Raw genomic sequence first — 23326 nt, forward strand, 5'->3', positions numbered from 1 at the left:
TACATAGACCCCTTATTTTAGGTGTGTACATACAAGGTGTGAATCTCTACAAGGCCCGGGAGGTCCGCCCGGGGATAAGGGGGGCGTGTAATAATGAAGTTTTGGGCGTTTTTTGGCCTATTTTTTCGTTCTTTTTTTAAAGTCGAAATCTGGTGATTTTATTTCGCAAGTTAAAATAAATTATTTTATATTGTCGCAATTGTAATACAATTTCCAACAAATGGACACTTTTATTTTGAAAATCGGCCGAAAAAATGAACGTGAATGAAACGATGAATTCTGAGGTCGTTAGAGACACTTCTGGGAGGTTAAACAATATCACTAATTTTAAGGCGCTTATTCGGCTTTTTATGTCTCACGGTGAAAGAGTTATTTTTAGTTACAGAGTCTGGTTCTGAATATATTTTCCTAAAAGTTCATTTTCTTCATTTTAAGATTTTCTTCATTTTAAGATTCACGTAATACCTGCAGTTGATGAGGTTGTGCTTAGATTTCAAATGGCTTTTCTGGTTATTGTTCAATTTCTGTATATTGTAGCAGGATGGTTGTTGTTTTGTGTTTTCTGTTCACCTTTCAAAAAGACAATGTATCGGGTGTTGAACTTTTATTAGATCAAATAATTTCTGTAATCATTTTATTGTCATTTTGTTTTTGTATGTGATGGATTTTGTCGACTTTTGCGTAAACACTAAAGTCTGAGCTTAGTTGCCACAAACAGTTGTTATCAGATTAAAGAAAACGGTTAATTAAATGGCAATGATTATTCTCATTTTAGGATAAATACTAGCTTCCAAAGAATTGTACAACATTAAATAATCGATGGTCTTATCGAGCTTTTATTGAGAATCGTGCTTGCAAATATATTTGGTTAAATCGTGTGCGGCTGTTCAAACTCGTCAATGTTAGTGTAGTGTAACCTCTACACTAATTTTCGTCAAAGAGTCGCGACAAGTGATTCTGACGCGGAAAAGAATCACATTGGATTCTACCGGAGCCGAAAGAGCAAAAGAAACACAAAATACCCAAATCTTCCTTCGTGCTGACTGCTGATTTTCGTCCACGAAGAAGGTAATACGTTTTCGCGACTTAGAATACCGGTTTATATATACATGTAGGTAGGTAAACAAACCAAGCGCTTGCTGGCTCTCCGGTCGTAGTTCGAAATAGGTCTGCATAGACACAGCAGTTACGGAATGTACCTGAAAATAAGCAGTGTAACATGTCCGCATAATAGGATATTTATGGTCAAAAAGTAAAAAAATATCCCCGACTTTCAATCTTGGTTAAATACTTATGATCATGTTTTTTCCTTGTGACACCTTCTTTCTTCTTCTCCTTCTTCTTCTTCTATTATAATAATGGCTATGTTCAATACATATACATTATAGCCATGCGTGGGGGGTTAAAAAGAAATAGATTGATAGGTTTCCCAAGTTACTTAATCCACTCAGGAAAATCCTATCGACAGTGATAAAAAAGATGCAAAACCTAACACCTTAAGCCCTTAAGACTTAAATATATACATATACAACTGTGCATGTGGTGAGAATATTAGTCAAGTTAAAACCAGGATAAAAGCAGAAACATGTGATATAAGGAAGGAACACTGATGTAGACAGCACTGATTTAAATCCAGCGATCGTATCAGCGCTGACTACATAGATGAAAGTGTGTTCCATTGTACAACTGTTCTTGGAAAGAAAGAAAATTTGTGGTAATCAGCTGTACTTGGTGGTATTTGGTATGCCATGTGATGGTGATGGCGTGAGTGTCTAATGTATGGAGTGAGTGAGATAGTGAAGGGGATTGACGCCAACATGATTATGCACTATTTTATAGAACAAAATGATTCTAGCTTGTTGTCTTCTTAATTGCAATGTATTCCAATTCAAATCCTTAATTATATTTTGTGACCGTGCCCTGTGTCTTGCTGTAATTATGCGTTACAAATTTGTCAGCTTGACGCTGAACATTTTAAATTTTATCAATATCTTTCTGATGGTAAGGGTCCCACACACTAGAGCAATATTCCAAGGATGGTCTAACAATGCTGTTATATGCCGCTGCCTTAGTTTCCATTTTAGAAGAATGAATGTTTCGTTTTAAGAATCCTAAACTCTGGCTTGCTTTACTAATTTTATTTACGTGAGATGACCAGTTTAAAGTTGAGCTTACTTCAACGCCTTGTGTGCGGCTTTAAATAAATTGGATTATAAAGAGAACATTTAATATTCTCTTTAATACAATGGCATAATTGTTACACATATTTTTTCTATTTTAGCGGTATCTATTACAGTTGCATGCGAACGATATTACATGCTAACTTTCGTACAGTAGTGGTTTATCATTTGCATGCCATTGTTACTACATTGTACAAAATGTATGTGATACTTATTACAATAATGTGAATGTGATAGTATTACGTTCCCGCACTATAGCAGATTTTAAATATGCAAACAAATCTAAAGGTGCATGCAAGGTCATCATATTGAAATAATTTGTTATGACTTGAATAATCTAAAAAATGTGTACATTTCATCAAAAGGTTGAGTCCTCATAATGTAGTGTTTGTTGTAAGTTGAAATCTGTAAAATATTGTTTTTTTTAGTTATTGCTCAAAATATAAAGTCCTCATACTGCAGGGCTCTCGCTAGGTTAGGTTGAAATTTTCTTTTGCCACACATTAACGCCTTATTTTGCCACTTTAAAAAAATATGAGCCTTTTAGTTATATTTATGGCTGGAAATCTATAAAGAAAAAAATATATTTTTATGTTTTTTTTTGAAAACTTCAATTGTAAATTTTTAGGTCCCATTTTGGAAAAATATATACATTTTTCAATTTGGAATTGGGCTGAATACAAGACACGATTTTTAACGAAAAAAAAAATGAACAGGCTGCATTTCAATTCTTTAAGACAAAAGTAAAATAAAACCATATGATTGTGATTTTTTTGTACAGGTGTATTAGTATCTTACAAAAAATGTAATTAAACCAGTAATGTTTAGTATCTTTTTTCACTTCCTTGTAAATATTCAGCAATTTAATGTTGTATCAAATGTATACTTTGTTACAAATTTATATACATATATATATATATATATATATATTAAATCATTTAAAATCTCATTTAACATCAGCTATTCCAAAACCGACCTGTACACGAGTCCCTTATTTATTGGCAATTTGCTAGTGCCAGGAAAACAGCTATATTTTAGCAGAGGTTACCTCTTCCCATTTTCTTATTCTTGAGTGCCATATTAATGATTCATTTAAATTTGCAGAAGCATATTTAAATAGCACAACTTGTCAAGGCAATTAATCAAGGAATCATCTATGAACAATTTCAATGTCTAATGGCTCCTAACTTTCCATTTAAATTTTTAACTTTGCATGACCTGTAAATGGGGCAAACAATGCCAGAGACTGCTCTTTTGGCCTCAACATACAATTGACTTAAAGCGCCAGTTGTTTTTACAAATTGAAAGATTTTATCACCACTTTTCTAAAACTTTCGCATTTGGTGCCAATTGCGAATGACAGTGGGAGCCCTGATGCTGTAGGAGTTTGTTTGTTGTGAGTTGGATTCTGTAAAACATGTAAGTCCTCAAAAGGTTAAGTCCTCGTATTGTTGGAGTATATGGAGAGTCTTTATGAGTGGTATCAGCAAAGAAATTGTGTTAGTCAACAAATTATAGTCCTCATATTCACTTCAATATGAGTTCAAGTATGTAGGAGTTGTTGTAAACTGAAGTCTGTAAAGCATCCGTTTTACTCCTCCAAATGTAGTCCTCATATTGTGGGAATTGTTTTGTAGTGAATTATGCAAAATTCTTGTGTTAGTACTCAAAAGTTAAAGTCCTTATATTGTAGGAGGTGTTGTAACTTAAAGTATGTAACACACATACCTTACCTTAGCATTCTTGATTGAAATGCATAAAAAAGTGTGTAAGTATCTGAACATTATACCGGTCAGCTGCGAACACTCAATTTAAGATTGACCATCACTGTTTAGCCTTTAGCAACAAGTAGGCTTTGTTTCACATTACAAGTAGCATAAATGATTTGTATCCAGTTCAAAGCCCATGCCCCTCTGGACCCATCCATTAAAAAAGGTGTCTGGTGTATGTGTGGGTGTTGAATCATTGAACCTAAGCCACAGCATGTTCTCACAATCTTTTGTTTTCTTTTTCATTATTCATGTTTAAGATACACACGCGACATTACACAAACCTATGGCCCTGTCATCAAAGTTTCAGGGGCAAAGGGTATGTTTCAACACTAGGGTAGCGGAAAAGGGACTAGGGCCAACTAAATTTAAATTGTTTTCTTTCCACGCTACGTTTAAAGTATCATATTAAAGACGTAAATACAATTACAGAGAACATAGTTTCGAAATTGTAAAGACGCAATATGATCATTGACTATGATGTATAGTGATCTGATTTGTTTTCATGATTGTAAAATAACAATGTTTCTATGATATATACTAGTAAATTATGCAAAAACTGGTCAGATAGTCGAAAATTCTCACTGCTCAGATGCAACTTTTATAATTTTAAGTGTGTTATGCCTCTTTCTTTCTTATCATGCAATCTCCAAAAAAAATCTTTAATTAAGTGACTGATTTGGTATATTTTTTATTTAATGACAAAAATCTACAGTGGCATAAATAAGACATACGAAATATTTTTTTAGCTGTATCTAATCAGTGCACCTGAGATAGCTATTACCTGGCCATGCAATAGTTATAACGTTTGCATGCGATTTATTAAGATTGCATGTAATAAGTAATCAATAATGACATATATTTAAACATTGGTTAAATTGGGTTAGGGAAAAAAAAGTAATGACTTAGTTTTCAGGCAGTGCTGCTTTGTTTTATTATGGCCTGCTCCTTAATTATTTTATAACAAAAAAAATATTCATGTTTACATTTTAACTTGGCTGAAAAATCTGGCAGATGTACAATTCTGTATACTTTTGTGTACATTCGGTTTGTTGGGAAAGCCTTCCTGACCAGAAATTCCCTTGAAGTTGATGTCAAAGCAATGAAAGCGTTATTGGATATTGGAGTCATTGGATATACTGTCTGTAAAGACGACACATTATTTAATCTCTTGAAAAGGTTTTTTGATTCATAAATGACTTTTAAAACTGTTGAATTTTATGTTATTGTAAATGGTGCCGTCTGGGTTTTGGAAAATTTGTTCAGTTTGATGTTGAGGAGACTGGTACATGTACATTACAGGGTTCTAAGATGTCAATTTTCTGAAGACATTTATTCTAGATGTACCCAGCTCGATATTTGCTTCACATATCAATTGCCATTGCTTTCCATAAATGGAAGTGGGAGGCTTTAAGCCATGTCTCTATGGCTGTATATATGTCCCAAAATTGGGATAAGTTCTATTTGACAGCATCATTAAGTGATGATGCAGGGCCCTTACTTCACTTTGGGTGATTGGGACTGGGGCCCTTAGAAGGGAGAATTTCGCGTCGTTTTGGGCAAAAAGGGAATTTTAGAAGATCTTTTCACCAACTTTTCAACACTTAAAAAAGCTATATGTTAATGTAATTTGCATGAATATACATAAAATCAAAGGTCAATAGTACGATACCAGCTGGCAACATAGGTATAAAAGTATTTTAAAAAATTAGGAGGGGGAATTTTTAGCTGAAAAAGGGGACAAAAGTATAATATTTTAAGGGGGAAATGGGGTTCGAAAAACGAGGGCCCTGTGGTGACATGTTGTTTGGTGTGTTTAAGCATGTTCCATCACCACTTATATGTCACCACTTATTTAAAGTCTTAAAGCATTTTTTTTAAATTTAAACGCAAATTTTAATATTACCTTTTGAAATGAAAGAGACTGAGTGTGAGTTTTAAGAGCGAATTTGTTACACGAGTTTTATGAATAAATTTGCTTTCTTAATTATAAAAGAAATAACATCCATGGCAATACACATTTTGATCGAGCTATGTTGTAACTGAAAATCATAATATTTTTAAAATACATACTGTGTTAGTATAAAAACTTAAAACTGTAAGTAATCTGTAGGTTGTTTTTGATATGTTTGATAATGTTTTTCAAGGTTTATATAGAAAAATAGTTTTAAAAAACACAATAAAATATGATCTTAAATAAATTATAAAACAAAAATTCCCTCCCTTGTCTCATTTTGTTTGTTGAAAAAGTGCCTGAAAAACAACTTCATTTTTAGCTCATCTATTTTTTGAAAAAAAATTATGAGCTATTGTCATCACCTTAGCGTCGGCGTTGGCGTCCGGTTAAGTTTTGCGTTTAGGTCCACTTTTCTCAGAAAGTATCAATGCTATTGCATTCAAACTTGGTACACTTACTTACTATCATGAGGGGACTGGGCAGGCAAAGTTAGATTACTCTGGGGTGCATTTTGACAGAATTATGTGCCCTTTTTATACTTAGAAAATTGAAAATGTTGGTTAAGTTTTGCGTTTAGGTCCACTTTTCTCAGTGAGTATCAATGCTATTGCATTCAAACTTGTTACACTTACTTACTATCATGAGAGAACTGGGCAGGCAAAGTTAGATAACTCTGGCATGCATTTTGACAGAATTATGTGCCCTTTTTATACTTAGAAAACTGAAAATTTTGGTTAAGTTTTGTGTTTAGGTCCATTTTATTCCTTAAGCATCAAAGCTATTGCTTTCATACTTGCAACACTTACTAACTTTCATAAGGGGACTGTGCAGGCAAAGTAATGTAACTCTGACTGGCATTTTGACAGAATTATGTGCCCTTTTTATACTTAGAAAATTGAAAATTTGATTAAGTTTTGTGTTTAGGTCCACTTTATTCCTACAGTATCAAAGCTATTGCTTTCATACTTGCAACACTTATTAACTATCATAAGGGGACCGTGCAGGCAAAGTTATGTAACTCTGACTGGCATTTGGACGGAATTATGGGCCCTTTATACTTAGAAAATTGAAAATTTGGTTAAGATTTATGTTTTGGTCCACTTTACCCCTAAAGTATCATAGATATTGCTTTCATACTTGGAACACTCAAAAACTATCATAAGGGTACAGTAAAAGGACAAGTTGCATAACTCTGGTTGTCATTGTTACGGAATTATGGCCCTTTTTTGACTTAGTAACTTTTAATATATGGTTAAATTTTGTGTTTCAATCCACTTTACTTCTTAAGTATCAAGGCTATTGCTTTCAAACTTCAAATACTTTCATGCTATCATGAGGTTACTGTACCTGGCAAGTTGAATTTTACCTTGACCTTTGAATGACCTTGACTCTCAAGGTCAAATTATTAAATTTTGCTAAAATTGCCATAACTTTTTTATTTATGATTAGATTTGATTGATACTTTGACCAAACTACTCTTACCTGACATACCACAATAGACTCCACCCAAACCGTCCCCCGTGCCCTCCCCCCCCCTCCCCCCCTCCCGCCCCCCCCCTATTTTATTTTTTTTAAGATCATCTCACAAATGACCACCACACCCTCACACTATTCCCCCACCCCACCCCCCCCACCCCACCCCCCCCACCCCAATTTTTTTTTTTTTTATTTTATTTTTTTTTTTTTTTAAGATCATCTCACAAATTACCACCACACCCTCACACTATACCCCACCCCCCCAATTTTTTTTTTTAAACGGTTATGTTTGAAATACCGTCCAACCATCGCACCCAAAAAATCCCCCCCCCCCATCGCCCTTCCCCCCATCCCCCCCCCCCCCGCCCTGCCCCCGATTTTTTTTTTCGCTTTTTTGGAAGTTAATGTAATAAATGTCCACAACCCCACACTATACACCCCTCTTCACTCCACCCCTCCCTCCTTTGTGATTGAAAATGAGAGTCCCTTCACCTTTAAAAAGAAAATAGATGAGCGGTCTGCACCCGCAAGGCGGTGCTCTTGTTAGCTTTAGCTATCGAGTGCATACAAAATAGCTATCATGCGTGCAACAAGTAATATTGTGTTAACACAATTATTACATGTACTATCGGGTTCTATTAATCCACATAATACCTACAGTCAGTGACCTCTACAATAGGTTTGTATAGGTACATGAAATATTAAAAATGTGTGCCTGGCCTCTAAAGGTGCTTGTTAAGTCATCATATTGAATGATCTCAAACAATACAAATATGTGTATATTTTATCAAAAGGTTTAGTCCTCGTATTGCATGAGTTTGTTGTGAGTTGAAATCTGTAAATTATTGGTATTGGGATTATTCCTCAAAATGTAAAGTCCTCACACAGTAGGAGTTTGTTGTGAGTTTGATTCTGTAAAACATTTGTTTGTCCTCAAAAGGTACATGTAGTCCTCTTATTGTATGAGTAAATTGAGAGTTGCAGGGCTTTTTTTCCTTCTTTGCAATTGGCCGTGGACGGACATTTCACAATTTTGACACGGCCAATTCACAAACCTGACATGGCCGTGAATATTTACAAAAACGGCCGTTTTAAATCGTGAAAAACGGACTTTTTGTGCTCAAAACTGTCAAAAACGGCCATTTCGGAGAAATATAAGTTTCATAACCTCGTTTTTAATTCCGAATTCGCGAAAAACTTAACTCGCGTTACCGATGTTTGCTTGTTTTAATCGATTTTAAAGTGTTGTGTAACCGGTGAAACCGGCGTAAATAGTAAAAGCTCTGCCCAGCAACGTCACTATAAACAAGAAATATCTTTTAAAAAGATATACGGCGTTGATTGTGGTCGATGTTTATGAACGATCAAAAGTTATCTTTATGAGATAAAAAGTAGCGGATGCCTTTTTCTGCGCAGTTCTTAGCTACATCATAAGCAAATCAATTACGGGGTGTTGCGCCAGATTTCGTGGCTTATTTTGCTTTATGTGATATTATTACTCAGATATCTATATTTACAGAATAGAAAAACACAAGAAACATGAAAATAAACGATTGCATATAGGTCAGCCGGCAATACTCGAATCTTATTTAATTGCATAATTATAGTATAGTGAATTATTGTGCTCATGCTTAATAAACTGGTCTAAATGGATAAATATTTCTAATTATTTTTATCAAAATTGGTCCTTATCATGCAAATGTTAAAACCATATTAAAAATCGATGATTGACATACCACAATAATATCGCCGAATATCTTTATTTAGTATCTTTCTGATCAAAACAGACTTCAAGTGCACAAAGTTTACGAGACGGCGTTTATATAAAGATTTCTGCAACTGACCGCAAACTGACCTTGATACCTTGCGGATTGGAATGCAATGCATTACAGTCAGTACGTTATTGTCAGTAAGACCGGTGTACCACAATGATCGCAACCCCTTCTGCGAACTCCGGTGATGAACTGTATATAAACTCTGACTTTCACAAATGGCCGGGAGTTGACCCGAAACCTCGCGGGTTGAAATGCAATGCAAGTAAGTACTAAATATGACAACATAGCTACTAGTATAAACGCTTTTGCGCTGGTAATTCTCTGAAAATAAAAGGTGAACGCACAAACTGTATTTATGTCGAAAATTGATTGTAAAACTGTTCTATCTATTGAGCCTTTTCATTAGAGATAAAATTGTTTCATGCAGTAAAACAGTGTTACAAAGACGCGGATATGTTTCCAATGTTATGGTGTTATACTCAAATCAGCCAATGGAATAAATGAAGTGTATTCATTCGTACCTAGCCGCGGGAAATTTTATTTGAGTATTATTGGACACTTACAAAGGTCAAGTCAGGGTGAAAAGCTGGCTTATTCAGCTAACGCCGAAAAATGGCGACGCCGAACGCTCTCTACTACACGAAGAAAATTAAAAAAAACGCAAAATAATCCCGATTTATTTAAATTTGGGATAACAGTAAAGAATCAAAAGCTTTCTACAGAAGGGTAAGATTTGAAACATGCACATTGATAACATTATAAGGAAAGTCATTTGATAAAAGTGAAAGTATCTGCCGCGGCTTATGTATTGATGGAAGCTAGTCAAAACGGCCCCTAGTCAAAACGGCCCCTAGTATTGATTACCGAGACTTGTTATTCGTATCTGTTTACGATTGGAAATCTTGGTTAAAGTACATGTAATAATGTGGTTTTTTCATATATATTTTTTTCATTTAAATGCATATTCATGACACATATTCATGATTCAAACTTTGTATGTAGTCTATTTATGCTTTGTGAAAAAATGTGAAAAATGAAATAACTTGTTTACATTTCTTACAAAAGTACTGTTTTTCAATGTATACCTAATGTTTCAGATCAAATGACAACCTCCCAGGGAGATCATCATGCACTGGCAAGGGTCAGGCTCACAGAACATGAAAATTATCATGAAGAAGGAATTTTCCTCTTCAGATATTGAGAGAATTATTGACATTTTCAAGAGTAAAAAGAACAGAGTTCTAAAGCTGTAAAGTCCAGAACATGTCTGAGTTATGTGCCCTTGAAATGTTCTATGTTTATAAATGTTATTCCTGTGGTAAAGAATTGTTGGGACCAGGTATTTTAGTTGCATTTGGTACATGAATAATTTTTTGCAAATCAGATATATGTATATGTGTTGTTATTGTATCAAATACAGTATTCATAGAAGGAAAATATGCCTTTATTGCATTATTTAAGGAAATTTTGATAATATTCAAGTGTTTAACATGCTTTAGCTATGCTAATGCATTGAACTTTGAATTTCACAATTTAAAGAAGTTCGCGACTCGTTTTTTCACAATTTTAAGAAGTTTCGCGACTCAATTTTTCACAATTTTGAAAAGGTCGCGACTCAATTTTTCACAATTTTGACAAGTTCGCGACTCATTTTTTCACAAAGTGAGGGGCCAGGGCCGCTTCACAAAGTCAGGAAAAACAGCCCTGAGTTGTTATAAGTTGTTTTCTGCAAAGCTATTGTGTTAGTTAAGAGATTGTAGCCCTCATATTGTAGCAATTTAATATGAGTTGAAGTCAGTAAGACATCTGTTTTATTCAACAAAATGCAGTCCTTGTATTGCGAGAGATGTAGTGAGTTGACATCTGTTAAGCATTCGTTTTACTCCCCAAAATGTAGTCCTCACATTGTAGGAGTTGTTTTGAAGTGAATGATGCAAACCTCTTGTGTAAGTACTCAAAAGGTAAAGTCCTAACATTGTAGGATATTTTGTAACTTGAAAATGTAGCAAACATACCTTATCTTAACATTCTTGTTAGATCAATACTGCAAACAAACAATATTTTAATTGTGTAAGTATCTAAACATTATACTGGTCAGCTGCGAACACATTTCCCTTTTGCAACAGTCCCAACATGTTTATATGTTACCTCATCTCTTAAGTTACGAATGACAATCACGGTTAAGTAAGTTTAGAATTGATTAAAATAGGCAGCGTAATTGGGAAGATGGATAATTTTAACATGTACAGCATACTTTTAACAAAATACTGCCCCAACACATCTCTAAATAACTGTTCTGTTTCTTAATGTATCAGATCTGTATTCATCCAGATCGAATTCATTTGTAAAATGATAATCTTGCAGTATTTAACAGTCATGTGACTTTCATACTATATGGTATTATTAGATGCATTTGACTATTTGGAATAGCAAAACACCCCACATGTCAAGAATTTATTCCGACATACTTGCAGTTTTTATTGCCATTATATAAAGTTTAAAATTATTGATTTATAGCGTGACATAACAGTGTGTTTTTTCATCCAAACTGGGGCTGGTATTCTGCAACATTCTAAATAGAAAAAAGGATAAATTTTTCCCAAATGTGACCTAAAAATTCCAAAATGAAAGGTTTAAAAAATATATTTAATTTTCGAATTCAACATTTATCCTATTAAAGGGGCCTGTTCACGTTTGGGTAAATTGACAAAATTGAAAAAAGTTGTTTCAGATTCACAAATTTTCGTTTTGGTTATGATATTTGTGAGAAAACAGTACATGTGTAATTCTGAACATTTACCATGCTCTTAAATAGTCATTATATGCATCTTTTGATGGTTTAAAAACCTGAAAATTATAAAGCATTGCAACGTGAAACAAATTAATAGTTCGGAGAGTTCTGTTGTTGTTGTTATATTCTGTGAAACTACGAGGAATGGTTATATAAAGTATAAAATGAATCCGACATTGTATAAAGGATTGCCGAGAGGTTTAAATGGGAGACTTTTTACTCCAAGACTCAGGGGTCAGTGGTTTGAGCCCTGCGGAGGGTTACCTTTTTTTGCATTTTAAAATTGTATTCTTGATTTTTCCTGGATAACTTAAGATCAAATGTTTACATTTATCAATATTAAGAATTTAGTGACAAACTTCAAAACATGCCAAAATCTGTGAAAAGGCCCTTTTAAGCCTCAAAAAGGCATCCTCACAGTTGAGGTGTGTAGGGTTATAGTATGTAAAACAATTGTAAAACAAAAGTCCTATAGTATAGTTGTTTTGACAAAAATTAAGTAAAAAATATCCTGACTGTCAAGTTCTATAATTTGTTTAATTGTCTGAGCTTTTGTGACTTGAATAATATGTAAAACATATTATTTGTCATTGGAAAAAAGTTCTCATGGTAGGAGTTGGTTGAAAGCAATAAATGTGTGAAATCAAGCCAAGGTGATGAAACCTTTGTAAATGAATACATTAAACAAGAAATATCTTTAAAAAGATATACGGCGTTGATAGTTCAATGAATGAGATCAAGGATAGCGAATGTCTTTCTGTGCAGTTCATAGCTGCATCACACGCAGTACGGGATGTTACGCGGAGTTTTCGCGGCTTATTTTACATTATTACATATTGCTGGTCATAAACCTATAGAAACAAAACAGAAAACCAAAAGAAGAATGAAAGTGAAATGAAAACATATGAGTCAACCGGCCACACGCGAAGTATCCGTATTTATAGGCGCGTTCTTCGAATACACCTGTTTTAGTGGTTTGTCGGGCATTGCCATTTGATTCGATTATTAACTGTATCGAGAATCATCGCGCTCATGCTTAATGCATTAGTCAATATGATGGAATAATTATTGTTAAATTAATCAAAAATAATATTTATCATTGTATTGTTGAAAACACATTAAGAATCTATTATTGACATACCATAGTTATATTGCTGAATATCTTCATTGAACATATTTCTGGTAAATAAGAAAATTCCAGGTCACCTAGTTCACTGATAGCGTCTTTATTATATAACGATGGCCGCGAACTTCGGTGATGACCTGTATATAAACTCGATACCTCGCGGGTTCAAATGCAATCCATTAAAGTGAGGCCTCGCTTCCACTGCTCTTTATACTTTTACAAGTTTACATTTTGACAGGAATATGGAAGTAAGTACGAAATATGAGAACATAGCCTTTAAGTATAAAAAGCTTTTGCGCTGGTAATTCTATGAAAATAAAAGGTGCACGCACAAACTGTATTGATGTCGAGAATTGAGTGTAAAACTGTTCTATCTATTGAGCCTTTTCATTAGAGATAAAATTGTTTCATGCAGTAGAACAGTGTTACAAAGACGCGGATATGTTTCCAATGTTCTGGTGGTATACCGGTACTCAAATCAGCCAATGGAATAAATGAAGTGCATTCATTCGTACCTAGCCGCGGGAAATTTTATTTGAATTTTATTGGACACTTACAAAGGTCAGGTAAGGTGAAAAGCTGGCGTATACAGCTAACGCCGAAAAAATACTTTGAGCCTGCAGAAAATCTTTTCAATTAGCCTGCAGATAAGCTTTTCAAGGATCATGTAGATAAGCTTGTCAAACTCATTTGTAAATACACTTTAAAACAAAATTGAGGCATGATTAATTGAATTAAAATATTAATAATGTCAAGAAGCAAAGTTTTAATCAAACATAATTTGATTCATTTAACATGAACATTTTGGACAAACAAAATAGAGAAGTTTGCTTGTTTTGAATAAATTATATTTGTGTAGAATAATATTTTTACTTGCACCTACTACTTATACATGTAAAAAAGTTAGAGAAACACAAACAAAGAGCAGACCCTGAAAACAACTACCTTTAAAATGTACTATTTGCTGTTTTTTGCAGAACCCCTAATGTTCAATTCTATTTGAAGCATCCTAAGTTTGTGTACATGCTGATGAGCCACTCAAGCTGAAACTTATTTTAGACTCTTAAGTTGATGGTACTAGTATAACCGGGTGCAGGATCAACGGGGTTTTAAGGGGATTACATATGGGGTAGACATAATATAAACACACAGTTAACAACTTTATTTTTGCAAATATCTCAAGTTTTAAAAATAAATTTGCAAAAATCTTTAGGTCATAACAGACAGTTTCAAACCTATTTATTTTAGCTTGCTTGCATTGAAAGCCTCAGACTCCTTAAAATGCCGTTTCCCAAATGCTGAGTCCGTTTCCTGGACTAGAACCACTACTTGGTGTCTTTATGGGAGATTTAAAAAACGCTTCCACTGTGGGTATTGAACGCGTGACCTCTCGGCGGACAGGCATCCATTACACCTCATATATGTGATATCCATGGAAAAGTGAAGTTTTTAGTATAAATTGGAGTTTGTTGTTACATGAATTCTGAGAAACACGTGGGCTAGTCATCAAAATGTATAGTCCTCATTATGTAGGACCTTGTGAGCTTATTAATAATTTCCATACAACATTTGCATTCGTTCTCAAAAAGTGGAAACCTCTGTTTTAAGGAGTTTTTTTGTGTGTAAACTTTTCAAAAACTTGTTAATCCTCAATTGTTAAAATCATGTCCATTGTAAACCGGTTTCAACACCATATGAGTTTAATTGACCGTAGAAAGACAAACCAAGATGTTTTCATCTTGGGCCTGGTTGCTTGTTTTCAGAAGTTCGTTTTTTTTCGGGTTCAAAGCAATGCAGGGCAAGGAGATTAAACTGCAGGGCGATTAGATTTTGGGCCTTCTTGCCACGCAGGGTGAGTGGATCTGGAACAGTGATTTTTAGCTCATCTATTTTTTGAAAAAAAATTATGAGCTATTGTCATCACCTTGGCGTCTGCGTCGGCGTTGGCGTTGGCGTCGGCGTCCGGTTAAGTTTTGCGTTTAGGTCCACTTTTCTCAGAAAGTATCAATGCTATTGCATTCAAACTTGGTACACTTACTTACTATCATGAGGGGACTGGGCAGGCAAAGTTAGATAACTCTAACGTGCATTATGACAGAATTATGTGCCCTTTTTATACTTAAAAAATTGAAAATTTTGGTTAAGTTTTGCGTTTAGTTCCACTTTTCTCAGTAAGTATCAATGCTATTGCATTCAAACTTGGTACACTTACTTACTATCATGAGGGGACTGGGCAGGCAAAGTTAGATAACTCTGGCATGCATTTTGACAGAATTATGTGCCCTTTTTATACTTAGAAAATTGACAATTTTGGTTAAGTTTTGTGTTTAGGTTCATTTTATTCCTTAAGCATCAAAGCTATTGCTTTCATACTTGCAACACTTACTAACTATCATAAGGGGACTGTGCAGGCAAAGTAATGTAACTCTGACTGGCATTTTGACAGAATTATGTGCCCTTTTTATACTTAGAAAATTGAAAATTTGATTAAGTTTTGTGTTTAGGTCCACTTTATTCCTACAGTATCAAAGCTATTGCTTTCATACTTGCAAGATTTATGAACTATCATAAGGGGACGGTGCAGGCAAAGTTATGTAACTCTGACTGGCATTTGGACGGAATTATGGGCCCTTTATACTTAGAAAATTGAAAATTTGGTTAAGATTTATGTTTTGGTCCACTTTACCCCTAAAGTATCATAGATATTGCTTTCATACTTGGAACACTCACAAACTATCATAAGGGTACAGTAAAAGGACAAGTTGCATAACTCTGGTTGTCATTGTTACGGAATTATGGCCCTTTTTTGACTTAGTAACTTTTAATATATGGTTAAATTTTGTGTTTCGATCCACTCGAAGTATCAAGGCTATTGCTTTCAAACTTCAAATACTTACATGCTATCATGAGGTTACTGTACCTGGCAACTTGAATTTTACTTTGACCTTTGAATGACCTTGACTCTCAAGGTCAAATTATTAAATTTTGCTAAAATTGCCATAACTTCTTTATTTATGATTAGATGTGATTGATACTTTGATGAAACTACTCTTACCTGACATACCACAATAGACTTCACCCAAACCATCCCCCGTGCCCTCCCCCCCCTCCCCCCCCTCCCCCCTCCCCCCCCCCCTAATTTTTTTTTTTTTTTTTTTTTAAGATCATCTCACAAATGACCACCACACCCTCACACTATACCCCCACCCCACCCCCCCACCCCACCCCCCCCCCCAATTTTTTTTTTGATTTTTTTTTTTTTTTTTTTTTTTTTAAGATCATCTCACAAATTATCACCACACCCTCACACTATACCCCCCCCCATTTTTTTTAAAACGGTTATGTTTGAAATACCGTCCAACCATCGCACCCAAACCTCCCCCCCCCCCACGATTTTTTTTTTTTTTTTTTTTTTTTTCGCTTTTTGGAAGATAATGTAATAAATGTCCACAACCCCACACTATACACCCCTCTTCACTCCACTCCTCCCTTCTTTGTGATTGAAAATGCGAGTCCCTTCACCTTTAAAAAGAAAATAGATGAGCGGTCTGCACCCGCAAGGCGGTGCTCTTGTTTATTTATTTTTGTTACAGCCTGTGCCATTTAGATTGGGAAAATTAGCGCGATAAACCATGAAATTGGGAAAAATAGCGCGATAAACCATGAAATTGGGAAAAATTGTAAATATGATTATAAGAACAGAATTAAAATTATTGAAGTATGTTTGACAGCATTTTTATATTATAAAGTGCTAATTTAATGTGTTCTTACAATGAAGTCGATGTTAAGTTAATATCCTTCCACATGCATATTGAACTTGCAATAATCTATATAGATTCTTGATTATACCATTTAATCATAACCTCTTTAACAGTAAGAATTTAATTCAGTATTTTTTAAATTAAATATCATATGGTGAAAACATGAACAAATATTTTAAAAAAAACGCTTTAGTGGTATTGCTATGTCAATGATGTATTAAATGGAGTTAAACTAATTTATTTCATTTCTTTACCTTTCAACATCTTGCACTTGACATCCTCCGTTAAATGCTATTTCGGTAAACTGTAAAGCGTGACAAACATAATAAAGCAGAATATGCATATGAATCTGATTATACACAGAATTACTAACATATAAATTATATCATGTTTGTCTCTTTCCATTTTCGAACGATACTCATCTTTAGGTAGACTTATGCCAATTTCCCAACACTGATTTCCGTGATGCACATTCACTGTGAAGATTTCTAATAAATATTTGTTGTTTTTATCTCAAACGTTGTATTTTGCGTTAATGGACACACGCATTAAATTATTCCGTAATAACCATATGATATCCGTTTTTAATTTGAATGTCAAATCATTTTCGCCGCTCATCGCAAATTTCTCCTCTGCTTGCCGCCATCTTGAACGTGTGTAAAATAACAGGCGTTTACAATCTGGATACATCAACTCTCGTCGGTATCCTCCGCAATAGTGAGAGAGATGTGGATAGTAACGTAAAATTGTATTCGGCTAAATTCGCGAACAATACGTAAGTTAGTTGTCGTTCGGCGACGACTCGACAAGCTCGATCGGCACTCGTTCGAAAATTATTGATAAATTACATTTTAATCTTATTGGCTTTATGAGGAAAATTTTGTCTTTTTTGGGGAAATTTTAATCAATTTTTGGGAAAAGACGTCATTTTTTGCAATTGGGAAGCAGCCGACTATCGGCTGTAATTTTGGGCAAAAAAAATCAATGCTGGAATAATGTGTAGATGCCTACCATGTTTATTTTTTTGTGAGTTGAAACATATGTTTGCAATGTCGAACAAGTTCAAATGTTTTATAATTATATTGTGAAAGTTTGTACATATTTTGTGTTCCAGCCCTAAGGTTGTGATTGATTTTGTTTTTAATTAAAATCTAAAATTAGTGTGTTGTACATTGATTTCTGTTAAACAAGAGTGTAAGTTATCAGAAAGGAAAGTCCTCATATTGTTGGAGTTTGTTGTGTTAAAGGGAAAGTCCTCATATTGTTTGAGATTGTTGTATATAATATTATGTAAAACAAGTGTGTAAGTCATCCAAAATGAAAGTCCTCATATTGTTGGAGTTTGATGTATGTTGAATTATGAAAAAACTAATGTGAACGTTATCAAAAGTTAAAGTCCTCATATTGCTTGAGATTGTTGTGTGTTGAATAATGTTAAAAAAGCGTGTAAGTAATCAAAAGGGACAGTGCTCATATTGATTGAGTTTGTTGTATGTTGAATTATGAAAAAACATGTTAAGTTATCAAATGGTAAAGTCCTCATATTGTTGGAGTTTGTTGTGTATTGACTAATGTAAAACAAAATGTGTAAGAAATCAAAAGGGACAGTCCTCACAGTTCATGATTGTTGGTGAGTTCTAGTATGTAAAACAATTGTGAAACAAAAGTCCTCCTATACTATAGTGTTTTTTTTAATTATATTAAAAGTATCCTGAAAGTGATATTCCTTAATTTGTTTAATTGTCAGAGTATTTGTGACTTGAATAATATGATAAATATTTTCTATGTCATTGGAAAAAATCCTCAATGTAGGAGTTGGTTGAAAGCAATAAATGTTTGAAATCAAACCAAGGTAATGATTACCATTTGTAAATAAATAAATTTAAAAATACTCTGAGCCTGCAGATAAGCTTTTTCCAACTCATTTGAAAATGCACTATAAAACAAAAATTTAGGCATGAAAAATGGATTTAAAATATTGATAATGCTAAGAAGCAAAGTTCACATTTAACCAGTCTTCACGCTAACTATAAGCCTGACAGCCCGGGACTGGGTAAATGTTAATCGGGCTACTAGAAATTAATAATTTATATAGTTGGGCTATTGGATTTTTTGTCTGTTTCTAATAAAGCATCATATGCCGGGCTAGTGGTTGAAATATATTACCGTGAAGACTGCATTTAACATATATTATCTCATTTAACATGACAATTTTGGACAAATACCCTGATATAGAGAAATTTGCATGTTTTAACTCTGAAAACAGCTACCTATTTAATTTACCTTTTGCTGTTTTACAGAGCGTCCAAAGGTTCACCTGACCACCACAACTCTTTTCGGAGTGTCTGAAGTTCGTGTACGTGCTAGGAAGCCACTTACAATGAAACTGGGCATTACCGGTTCTCCAACTCCCATTGTCATCTGGGCTAAAGAAGGAAAACCCATTCCAAGGGTAATTATCTATTAGTATTTAAATCTTTGGGACCAGTTTAGTGTTTTCAATTATATTAAACCAGTAACCCATTCAATATGTTTAACCATTTCAGAGTGAAACAAAGGTAATTGTACATGTAATTACCTAAACGGTTTATAAATAATACTTAATCCACTGACTTTCTAATTAAAATGTGTTTTTTGTAAGTAAAACGTATCCTTCATCGTTGTACATGTATGACATGCACTTCACATAAAATAAATATTAATTATATGATGCCCGTTGTTAATGCTATGGTTACTTGTCATTTCTGCTAAGCTTCGTTATTTCTTTTTATTGTCTGCCATCTTAGAAGCACATTTTTTTGTGCAGCGCCATGTAAAATCGTATACAACCGCCAAAGTTCGCGACAACTCGAGAAGCTCCATTGACGTTGGAATCATTCTCGGATTTTTATATTTTCTTCAGTGTTCTTATGTCGGTTGATAATGATACATTATTTGACAAGAATTACCTTTTTATTTCCGGAAATATCAGGAACCATTAATCAAGAAATAATGTTGTTTTGAAAACTGCAAAGGGGTTGCAATCTTAGGAAGCAAAAAATATTGGACAGTAAGTCTGGCGCTCATGCATTTCACTTTTGGCTTTTTGAAATATTTGTCGGCAATTTCCAACGGCCAGACGGGCATTTACCATGTCTAGGCTCTAGTTCTCAACTAACCATCAAATATTAACAATTTGCAAACCTATCTTTACTTCCATTAGCTCCAACACATGTTATTGTTAGTCAAATGTATTTTGGTTGACTTATATTGTAGGCTCGCACCTCATTACTATACTACACTAGAGCTCCCAAAAGCAGATCATGGTGACACTGGAAACTACCTTGTGACTGTTGAAAACGAACATGGCAGAGATTCTGCAGATATTCCGGTCTTAGTTATTGGTATGTTAAATTTTGCAATGTCTCAATAGCAAGTTCAAGTTTCTACACTGGCAATTGTCAAAAGCAACAATAAATATCTGAGTTGATAAAAAATTAACAAACTGCTAATAATTTCTCTATCAAAGATATATTATTTATTTGCATAATATGTCTTGTAATGCCCCAGGTAGGGTGGCATATAGCAGTCGAACTTACTGTCCATCAGTCAGTATGTGAGTATGTCAGTATGTGTGTATGTCAGTATGTGTGTATGTGTGTATGTCAGTATGTGTGTATGTGAGTCTGTCCGTCCGTCCGAAAAATAACTTTTAACGTTTGCCATAACTTTTGCATTATTAAAGATAGAAACTTGATATTTGGCATACAAGTGTATCTCATGAAGCTGCACATTTTGAGTGGTGGAAGTTCACGGTCAAGGTCATCGTTCAAGGTCAAATGTCTAATATATGGCGCCTGTCTGTCCGTCCAAAAACTTTAACATTGGCTATAACTTTTTCACTATTGAAGATTGCAACTTGATAATTGAATGCAGGGTTTTTTTTGGCCCGATTTTATAGCCGAAATTCGGCTATGTTCCCAATCCCAAAAAGTATACTTTTTTCCCAAAATGTGGCAAAAAAATTACCCAATTTAAAAAAAAAAAATTTTTTTTTTTTTTTTTTTTTTTAGAAAGAAGTGTCTTATGCGTTTATTATCTCAATTTTAATTCAATTACATCTAACAAAGTATTATATGATTTTGTTCTTTTCATTTGAATGATTATAAAGAGTTATGTATAACTTAGTATTTCCCTAATCAGTGGACTTTTCGTGTGGAAAAAAAAATGGCTAATGAATTTATTTTCCCAATTTCATGAAAATGCCGATAAAATTCCCAATTCCAAAGCCATGGGCTATCTTCCCAAAAAGTGGAAAAAAAACCCTGGAATGCATGTGTATCTCATGGAGCTGAACATTTTGAGTGGTGAAAGGTCAAGGTGAAGGTCATCCTTTAAGGTCAAATGTCAAATATATGGCGTCTGTCTGTCCGAAAACTTTAACAATGGCCATAACTTTTTTAATATTGAAGATAGCAACTTGATATTTGGCATGCATGTGTATCTCATAAAGCTGCACATTTTGAGTGGTAAAAGTTCAAGGTCAAGGTTATCCTTCAAGGTAAAATGTCAAAAAAAAAATTCAAAGCGTTGTTCTCATGGAGCTGCACATTTTGAGTGGTGGAAGTTCAAGGTCAAGGTCATTCTTCAAGGTCAAAGGTCAATAAATAAAAATATTTCAAAGCGGTGCAATATGGGGCATTGTGTTTCTGACGAACACATCTCTTGTTGTAACCATAATTGCTGTGCTAGTGTTCTGTGTTGTTACTAATAGCCTCTTCATAAAATTAACAAATAGTCAAATTGTTTTGCAGACAAGCCTGGACCCCCGGACGGTCCTTTGGAGGTCAGTGATGCGTTTGCGGACTCCTGCCAATTGGCTTGGAAACCACCTCAGGACAAAGGAAACTAACCAATAATCTTTGAGTCTTATTAATTACAATTTTTATTCTTTGATTAAGGCTTGTTTACCATGAATACAACTATTGAAAATGAAATTGTTGTTCTTGGGCATATTTTGTTTAGAAATCATTTTCAATGATTTAAACTGAACTTATTTAATGACAGAAAATATATTTGTGTTAGTGTTGACACAACAATATCTCTTAAGTTACCTATTTCATTCAATTGAAAACAATATTCAAGTTTTAGATGTTGCCACGTAAACCGATTATGGAATGTACTCTTGATTTAGGTTACACAGTAGAAAAATTCAGGAGGGCTTGTACTTCTGGGAAAAGGTGCCTGGCATGCCGATGTGCAAGTCCATAATAGTCACTGGACTGAAGACTGGAGTCAAGTTCAAGTTCAGGGTCATGGCTGAGAACATATACGGAATAGGAGAGCCCTTAGAGACAGATTTCCCAGTGTTAGTCAAGAATAGATTTGGTGAGATAATGCTTTTTTTCTAGTCAGTGTTCACAAATTCCGTTAACAAATGTCTTGTGTAGTTGTTGTTATTTGTGTCCTTGGAACAATTCAGCTCCATATTCTAGTATCCATTTGCTTTCTGTATTTCTCATGACCCAAAAGGGAGGCATATAGTAACTGCATTGTCAGTCAGTCTGTCCTTCCATCCATCCATCAGTCTTGCTCTCTTCATGCGTGGAGTATAACTGAAAATATTGAAGGGATTTTCAAAGGTGTAGTCCTCAGTATGTAGGAGATTGTTGATAGTCCAATTATGTAAAATTGTGTATATTCTAGCCCTCATGTTGTAGGGGTTGCTGACTTGTGTGTTAATAACAAAACAAATAGTTTTTATGCCCCATAACATAGGTTCTGGGGGCATATTAAAATCGCACCGTCCGTTAGTTTGTCAGTCAGTTAGTCAGTCGTTAGTCCGTCCCGGTTTAGTTCTCCGCTCAATAAGTCAAGCATTGTCATCAGATCTTCACCAAACTTCATGAAATTGTGTAAGGCAATAACATCTGGGTCAAGTTCGATAATCTGCCAAATTGACCTAGACACTCTTGAGTTACGGCCCTTGAATCATCATAAAATTGGGTTTTTCTTGTTTCTGCTCAATAACTTTAGCAATTGTCATCAGATCTTCACCAAACTTTATGAAAATGTGTAAGGCAATAACATCTATTTCAAGTTCGATTCTCGGTCAAATTCACCCTGACACCCTGACACTGCTGAGTTACAGCCCTTGAATCATCGTAAAATTGGGTTTTATCTGGTTTCCGCTCAATAACTCTAGCAAATACCAAAGATCTTTGCCACTCTTCATAAAAATGTGTAGGCAAAAACATCAAGGTCAAGTTCGATATTCGGCCAAATCGACCAAGACACTCCTGAGTTACGGCCTTTGAATCATTGAAAAATTGCGTTTTTTCTCGTTTCAATTCAATAACTCGAGCATTGTCATAGGATCTTTACCACACTTCATAAAAATGTGTAAGGCAATAAGATCTAGGCAAGTTCGATAATTTTCCATATTGAACCAGACAATCTTGATTTACGGCCCTGAATCATCTCAAAAAATTGCGGTTTTTCATGTTTCCGCT

General features: G+C 34.4%; 1 long non-coding RNA gene across 1 annotated transcript; it reads left to right on the plus strand.

Annotated features, from left to right (window-relative positions):
* Positions 1–927: 927 nt before the first annotated feature.
* LOC127848775 (uncharacterized) lies at positions 928–21754 on the plus strand. The gene is made up of 4 exons (XR_008034759.1): positions 928–1068; positions 19136–19287; positions 20091–20218; positions 21629–21754. It is a non-coding gene; the product is annotated as an uncharacterized LOC127848775 (long non-coding RNA).
* Positions 21755–23326: the final 1572 nt, after the last annotated feature.

This window comes from Dreissena polymorpha, chromosome 10, assembly GCF_020536995.1.
Source record: "Dreissena polymorpha isolate Duluth1 chromosome 10, UMN_Dpol_1.0, whole genome shotgun sequence".
In the NCBI taxonomy this organism is placed as follows: domain Eukaryota; kingdom Metazoa; phylum Mollusca; class Bivalvia; order Myida; family Dreissenidae; genus Dreissena; species Dreissena polymorpha.